Below are 8,251 nucleotides of genomic sequence, written 5' to 3' on the forward strand. Positions count from 1 at the left end.
TTTCTTTCTTTCTTTCTTTCTTTCTTTCTTTCTTTCTTTCTTTCTTTCTTTCTTTCTTCCTTCCTTCCTTCCTTCCTTCCTTCCTTCCTTCCTTCCTTTCTTCTTTCTTTCTTTTTTTTCCCCTTTACACCACTCCTGCTCCATTCTTTCTCTCTCTCTCTCTCGGACAGGTCTCATGTATCCGATGTCGTGAGCCCTGGGCTGTTTGTATGACCTGGACCTCACTACATAAGGATGGCCTTGAACTTCTGCACATCTTGCCCTCATTTTCCAACGAGTAGCATTATAATACCTATAAAGTATCACTATGACTGGTTTATTCTGTGCTCAGCAAGAATCCAGAGCTTTGTGCACTCTAAGCCAATCCTCCACAAACTGAGCCCCAGCCCCAGACACTCACCCGGCCTTTTGTCTCTTTCTCATTACATTGCCTTTGGGCAGAATTTTGTAGATCTGACAGGACATGGGGATGACAACTGAGCATCTTTCCTGAGTCTCCACACAGAGGCCGCAGGGAGGTCTGCAGGCCGAATTCTATTCCTTTCTTCCCAGTCTCCTTCCTCCTAGATCTTCTGCAAATGAAATTATAAACAGAGATAAAACCAGAAGAAAAAAATGGAAACTTAGTCTTCTAAGTACCCAATACTTCCCCCAAAGAATGGCTTTTCCTATATCATGTGCTTCCAAGTTCCTACTATCCAAGGAGCTGGCCCTGGTGGCAGGCCGAGTTTACATTCCCATCTATCAGCTTGCTCTCTTCACCCAGACAAGAGCATACTGTGCAGGATCTGATTGTTTCTGCCTCTGAGAGTCATGCCACACTATAGACGTGAGAACAGGCAGGCAGCTAGCAAGACTTCTGAGAAAGGTCAAGTCCCAGGAAATGAGGGAGAAAAAGAAAGTGACATTTAAGTAAGGTTACTCATTGTGAAACCTGGACAGGGGAATTCCCAGTTCTGACTAGAGCAGATCTTCCATGAGAGACAGATAGGGAGGTGAGAAGGTTAAAGATGGCTCCCTGGCATTCCCAGCCTGTGGAAGGAGAAAGTCTAATGTGGAGTCCTGGCCTTTTCTAGACTTGGAAGACTCCTGGGTGGACAACTCTGTTTCTGTGAGTTGCTCTGAGATATGAGGACAGCATCTTCAGCACATCGGAGGATTCTGTGTTTATGATTCTAAACCCATGCGACAGCCGTTTGGTTAAATCTGACCCAGGCTAGAGTGGTGAGCCCTGTGCTCTTTGTAGACCATGTCCACACAAAACGTCTACAGAAACTCTAAACGTTATTAATTGCTTTTCTTTACTATCTATATGTCATGAACCATATTTGTTTATTTACTGTTTTTTGGGGGCAGGGGGATAGGCTCAATGGCCCAGGCTGGCCCAGAATTCACTATGTTATGCAGGCTAGCCCGAAACTCTAGCTCTTGCCTCAGCCTCCCAAGTACTGGTATTGCAGCTGTGTGAACATCAATAACCAGCTTATTCTCTTCCCTTCCTCCTCTTTTCACATGCCCATGGTTGCTCAGGGCCAACCTCTCCCTCGGAGCTCTGCAGTTTAAAGATCCCTAAATCAGGAGGGAGAAGAAAGGAACTGAGAGCAAAGATATTGCAGCAAAGAAATGATGAGCCACCAGACACCCTTGACAGCACCTGTCCTCACCTCCATGCTAGAGCGTACACATCTGTCATATGCTACAGCAACAGGCAGACCAAGGCTTCTGGGGGAGTCTCGCCACAGCACGGGGCTGCTGAGCATACAGGACGCAGCACGGACATCTGTGGTATTCAAGGCCATCTTGAAAAGCTCAGAAATTGCTCAAGAATCTGGGCCATCCTAGCTCTTCCCCTTGGCCTAGTGGTCTCACACCAACGGCATGTGGTTGTCACATGGCATGTGTGGACGCACACACGCTTCATCCATCCCATCAGCTCTTCCTGTACTTCTTATTGAGAGCATTCACTAGGCACTTAAAGTAATCCAGACATGGTGGCACACACCTTTAATTCTGGTGCTAAGGGAGGCAGAGGCAGGGGAATCTGCCTCACTGTGAGTTTGAGAGCAGCCTGGTCTAGGACAGCAAGCCTACACAGAGAAACCCTGTCTCAAAAAAACAAAAAACAAACAAAAACACAAGCCCAAAAGCACTTATAGCATGTCCGACTTTAGACCAGGGCCTTTTAGAGATACAAGGAAAGGAATACAGGGTTGTTCCCTCTTAAAAGAATCTTACTATGGCGACTGAAGATAAATTTAAATCTCTGAAAACAAGAAAAAGAGAGACCATCTACAAGGTTCAACTTTGACATCTAGAAAAGTCTGAAGCGGGTCCCAGGGGATCTGGTTGCTGCATCTTAGAAAGGAAAAAGACAGGGTGTGTTGGCATTAGGGGCGAGGGGTCTTTAATAACCACTGTGAAGAAGAAAGGTGCCTGACCAGCTTTGAGGACAGGAAGGAGCCAGGCCTAGGTGCTTAAGTGAAAACCTTAGATCAGCAGGCCGGTGATGGAGCCTGAACTCCAAGAGCCTGTGTCAGACCATGTCTGCAGGGAGCTCTGTCCGGCATTTTGCATTTTTTTTTCTAGGTAGATGGGGACTTTGGGTCAGCGTGTATTTTTAGCTTTGTCTTTTCCACTCTTTTCTGAGCAATGACTCTAAGAGCTTGTAGCTTGAGGTCATCTGTTTTCCTAGTGCCTGCTCCAGAGCAGCAGATGCCAGCACCACCACCTCACACAGAGGCTGCTGCCGCCCCGGCACTGACCCCAGGAGAACAGCATGTCCTGGACCACAGGAGCAGCCTGTGGGAGGCCATCCCTGTGGCCGGCGCAGCGGTCCTGAGCCCTGCCAGGGTGTCGCCACTCATCTCTGGCACAGTCCTAGAGGAGAGCTTCTGCAGTCCCCAGATGCCTGTCTCTAGTTCCCCTCATGGTCAGCCTGAGATTTACCCCTCAAGCCTGCAGAGGGACGTGGGTACAAGATCCAGCCTCAGGCTTTCATCTGAGGGCCTCAGCCCTGGTCACAGATTTCTGCCCTCCATCCCACTTTCTTCTTGTTGGCTCCTTGTCTTTCCCGCCACCACCATGGGTGTTTCCAGTCTCTGCTTTCCTCATTTAAGCCACACACCCGCAGTCACTCATTCATGTCTTTATTTCTAAGCTCACAGACTGGCCTGAAGCTTGTCTCCTGCTCTAGGCCTGCATTGTCCAAGTCCCTGGTGGACACTGCTCCTGGGAAGACGTGACCCAGTGCAGTTCTAATCTTCCCTCCAACCAGAACTCCTTTCAGCCACCCGTTTTGGCCAGAAGGAGTCTCCTCCCTACCACCCCTCTTCAACTTTCTTACCTAGAGAGACAAGACAGGTCTGCTCCTGCCCTTCTTTGCTTCTCCATTGCTGTGATAAACACAGTGATCAGAAGAAACTTGGAAAAGAAGTGTTTACTTCACATCACACTTCCGGATCACACGCCATCACTGAGTAAAGCCAGGGCAAGAACTCAGGGCGGGAACCTGGAGGCGGAACTGAAGCAGAGACCCTGGAGGGATGCTGTGTACTGCCTGCTCCCTCTGGCTGGCTCTCAGGCAGTTTTCTTATTCAGTCTTAACCTGCCCAGGGATGGCATCGCCCATAATGGGCTGAGCCCTCTCACATCAATCTAGCAAGACAATCCCCCACAAGCCACCCACCCACCCAGGCCATCCCTGAATGATGGAGACTTTTTCCCAGGTGACTCTGGGTAGTTTCAAGTCACCATCACAGCCACCACCACAAACATCATCACTAACACCTAAACACCAACACTATCACTACCACCACCATCACAACCATCATCACAAATATCACCCTTACTGCCACCACCACCACCGAGGCCATCTCTAACACTACCACTATAATCACCATGACAACCATCACCACCAAGGACAACACGATAACCATCACCACCAAGGACAACACGATCACCATCACTGTTACCACCACCACTACTGCCACCATCACCCACAGTGCCTACACTACGAAGTCAGAGAGCACAGTACGAGGAAGAGGAATATGATCACAAGTCCCAGCCCCTGGCCTTTGACTCCATCTCAGACATTGGTTTTCTGTGTGACCCTTGTTCTCTACATTTATATGAAGCTCCATTCTTTTTCATTTAGTGAATGGCAATTGGTCTGCTAAGCTACACTCTTGTACTCTTGTACATGAAAGAAAGTGGACAAGACCACTATAGACCTAACTAGCTGCCATTTCTAAAGCCAAAGAGTCAGTGGTGCTGCCTGCTGATGAACCATGGTCAAGGTTTCATCAAAGCAGCGGTCATGGTAGCTGCAGAATGGGAAGTGACCTTGCCCTGATTAGAATATCCAAGGGCAATAAAAGAGATTTTATATCTTAGTTGGTTCCTGTAGGAAGCAATAAATGCCTGGCTAAACTCAGGGATGAGTTGAGAAGTTGGAGTCAGGCATTAACTCATATCCATTGAGGCCTGGAAGGGAAGGGCTGCCCTCATTGATGGTACAGTCTCATGGCTGAGCTGGGTCTGGGATCTTCAGTCACCAAGTGTTCTCCAGAGCTGCTGGAAGAGGACAGTGGCTAGGGTGGAGCCTGTCTGGATGGGGACAGGAATGTTGCTCGAGTACAGCTCAAGGGTGAAATGAAGGCCATAGACCCTGGGTGATGACAGAGGCAGCTGCTGCAAGCCAAGGTCCCAGCCACATCTGGGCTGCTGATTGCACAACCTAGCTGTCGACCGGGCCTTCTGACTCCCTGGGGGATGGGTTGGCTGGGAGATTGGAGGAGGGTGAGCCGAAGGCCTTGGGAAAACTCAGCACCTGCCCATGGGCCTGTCGTGTCCCCTTCCTCTTGAGGATACCCTGGATGAGTATGAAAGCATGGGGTTCACTGGGGAGTCAAGCCTTTGGGGTTCTTTCTTTTCCCTTTGTTCTTTGTGACTCCCGTGTTCCTAAAAAGGGAATTTCCACAGTTCCCTTCCCACCCTTCCTGGGGACTAGGCAAGGATAGGGGTTAACTGAGGGGCAAATGGGAGATGGAAATTCCCTTAAAGTTGGCAGTAGTGGGATGTGCCATGGACAGGTCTGAAGCCACTAAGCTGTGGCTTCCAGTTTATTCCAGGAAGAAGGCATTCTCTGTACTACTGCAGCCCTGAACCCCTACATATCATGCCTCAGCACCCAAGGGCCTTTTGTGCTCTGAATTGGAAAACAAACAAAACAAAACTCTTGTTCTAGCTTCATTCTGTTGCTGTAACAAACCCCATGACGAAAAGCAACTTAAGGAGGAAAGGATTTATTTCAGCTTAGAAGCTGTGCTCCATCACTGAGGGAGGGAAATCAGGAACGTGGAGGCAAGAGCTATGGAGGACGCTGCTTACTGGCTCATGCTCAGCTCGCATTCTCACACGGCCCAGGGCCGCTTTCCCAGGGATGGCACTGGTCATCCCAGGTCTGTACCAGCAACCTTACAGTGACAGGTCTTTGTCACCCTGCATCTGTGTTCACACCAGGGCTGCAGTGGGCACAGCTCTCCTGCATCTGTTTACACATTGAGGTAGGCCCATAATATGCCTTCAGGCCAATCTGACCCTGGCAACCTCTCAATGAGACTCCTTTTCCAGGTGGCTCTAAGCTATGTCAAGTTGACAGTCAAAGCTAAGGAGGACAGTTCTGACCTCACTTGAGCAGTCTCCTCTCCTGACTCCTCCCCATGCAGTTGTAACTTACAGTTGGGGCTTAGCAAGACAGAGGCAGAGCCTCCAGCCATCATTGTGGGCCAGCCCACATGTCCCTTTGAGAATGACATTTTAATGCCTTCCCATAAGGACTGGAGCTCCGGAAACGATGGGGGTAGAGTACTCCAAATACTGAGGACACACGGGCTGCCATTCTTATTCTCATGATCAAGGAGATATGTACTCGTGTCTTTTTGACAAGTATCGGCTTTTCCCCTTGAGTACAGACACAAGACTGAGAAAAAAACTGTGCTTTCTTCACTCTAGATGTTATTGACCAGGATGAACCCGGCTGACATAATCGGCTTTTGTGTGGTGGGGGTTTGGGGGACCTGGAAATGGAAGTGGGTGAACAGGCGGCAAGACCTAGCTCATTTATAAAGGTATTTACTTCTTTAGTATTGAGGGTTGAACATGGGACCTAATTCATGCCAGGTAAACACTCTACCACTGAGCTACATCACCCTCTTCTTGCTTTTCTATTTTGAGGCAGAGTCTTGAGTAGAAGCTAGAACTGTTTAGTCCGGCTGACCTTGAACTTGCTGCCCTCCCACATCTATTGCTGAGTAGCTGGGATGATACGTTTGTGCCACTAGGCTCTGCTCAAGTTGCTCCCATCCACATCTGAATGTTGGGTTTCCAATATGGAGCAAAAACTCTTAACAGCCTGGGTTTCTTTCCATAGCTAGGAGGGATATGAAAGGCTCCAATCTTCCTCTCTTCTCCAAAACTTTATTTCTAATTCATTCCTCTTTTGAGGGACCCAATGCTTGAGATTCCAGAGAGGACCTTCAAGGACATCTTCTGGCTCTGTTTAGGTAGATCTAGGTGCAGAAATCCCTCAGAACAACACCCCATCCCAGGATCCTTCAGGGAGCAAAGAAATGAGTCTCTGTGGCTTAAATTCTCCCATGAAATTCCTAAATTCTTAAAGAAAGTGTTGTACCTGTTTAGATTTTTTAAAAATTATTTCTTAGAATGAAAATTTTATGCCCAGTTTCTTCCTTTAGAAGGATAGTGTTCAGACCTCTTCTCATCTGGATCCTCCTTCTACTTATCAACATCCTGTTTGACTCGGTGAGCTCACAGTGAACACCATACATCCAGCATGGTGTGGCGCCCACAGGATCTTCCTCGGTGATGACTTCCACATTTCTCATTCCATTTGTTTTCTACAAAGTTTGTAGTCAATTAAAATTCTTGTGCCTTCTGTGTATCCGTTTACTATATAATGGGCATCTGGATTTTTTTTTTTTTTACATCAAAGATTTTGCATTAAGACTAAATTTTTAAACACCTTATTTTATTAGATTGTCTTTAATCTCAGACACTATTAGTTTCTTGTAGTTGCTATAAAAAATTGTCCCAAGCCAAATGACTTAAAAACAACACTTAACTTGTAGCCCTGGAGATCAGAGGTCCAAAATGGATTCCACTGGATGCTTTGCAGCTATTTTCTCAGAAATGGAAACATTCCCCTGACTGAGGGAAGGAGGGAGGCACAGAAGATTCAGAAGGCTCGTAAAGCAGACATGGCTCAGAATGTCTACTTCCTGAAGTTATATGAGCACTAACCACTCTGGGGGAGAGGACACTCAGTAGCGCTGTCTGCAAGCCAGGCAGGGAGGCAGCTTTGGTGAGTGGTCACCCAGGAGGGTGGGCCAGTCAGTGAGTCAGCTCTCTTGAGTCACCCATTCTCCTGCAGGTGACTCCAATAACTGACCCATCAGATACAGGCAGAAAGACAGCCGCAGCTTGTTCTCCCTCATACACAATCTTAGGTTTTAAGTTTTCTGTGTGTATATGGGGAAGAGTTATGGGTATAACTAATGAAACTAGAAATGGTTGCACGAGAAGGGGGAAGACATTTGATCTACTTTTATTTACCTTCCACATTTTCATCCACTTATACAGCGATTCTTCATCATGTCCAGTCATCTCCACACACTGCCACCTCTGTGTCCCTCCCTTCTCTCTTTAGTGTGTAGCCCACTAAATCCAGCTGCCACTGCCAGCCAGACTATTGACTGATACTGTTGACTTCATCTTGGGCAGGTAGCCACAGCTACAGTGGGTTCTTGGTGTCCCAAAGACAGTGTTTCCTCACCGTCCTTTTACCTCTGGCTCTGCATTCTTTTTGGCCCTGTTCCTCAATGTCCTGTGAGCCTTTTGGGACAATGCTCTTTCACTCCTCTGTACATTCATTCCTGGCCTCTGCCTTAAAAGAAAAAAAAAAAAAACCCACCTGGCACATCATAGCAGATTCTGTTGGCGCTTGTATCCCAGGTCCTTCTCAGTATAGAACATTCTAGATTGACCATCAAACCCCAGTGCCCATGTTTATTTTCCAGAGAGTTTTCTCTGGTCACAAAAGCTCTGGAAAACTTGTGTGAGAGGAGCTGTGCCTAGAGGCAAAGCCCCAGAGCCAGCACTGCTGCCCTGGGAATCAGGCATGCTGGGGACAGGGAGAAGCCACCAGTATTGGGGGGAATCAGGCATGCTGGGG

Source organism: Psammomys obesus, unplaced genomic scaffold (assembly GCF_907164565.1).
Source record: "Psammomys obesus unplaced genomic scaffold, mPsaObe1.curated_primary_1811, whole genome shotgun sequence".
Classification (NCBI taxonomy): Eukaryota; Metazoa; Chordata; class Mammalia; order Rodentia; family Muridae; genus Psammomys; species Psammomys obesus.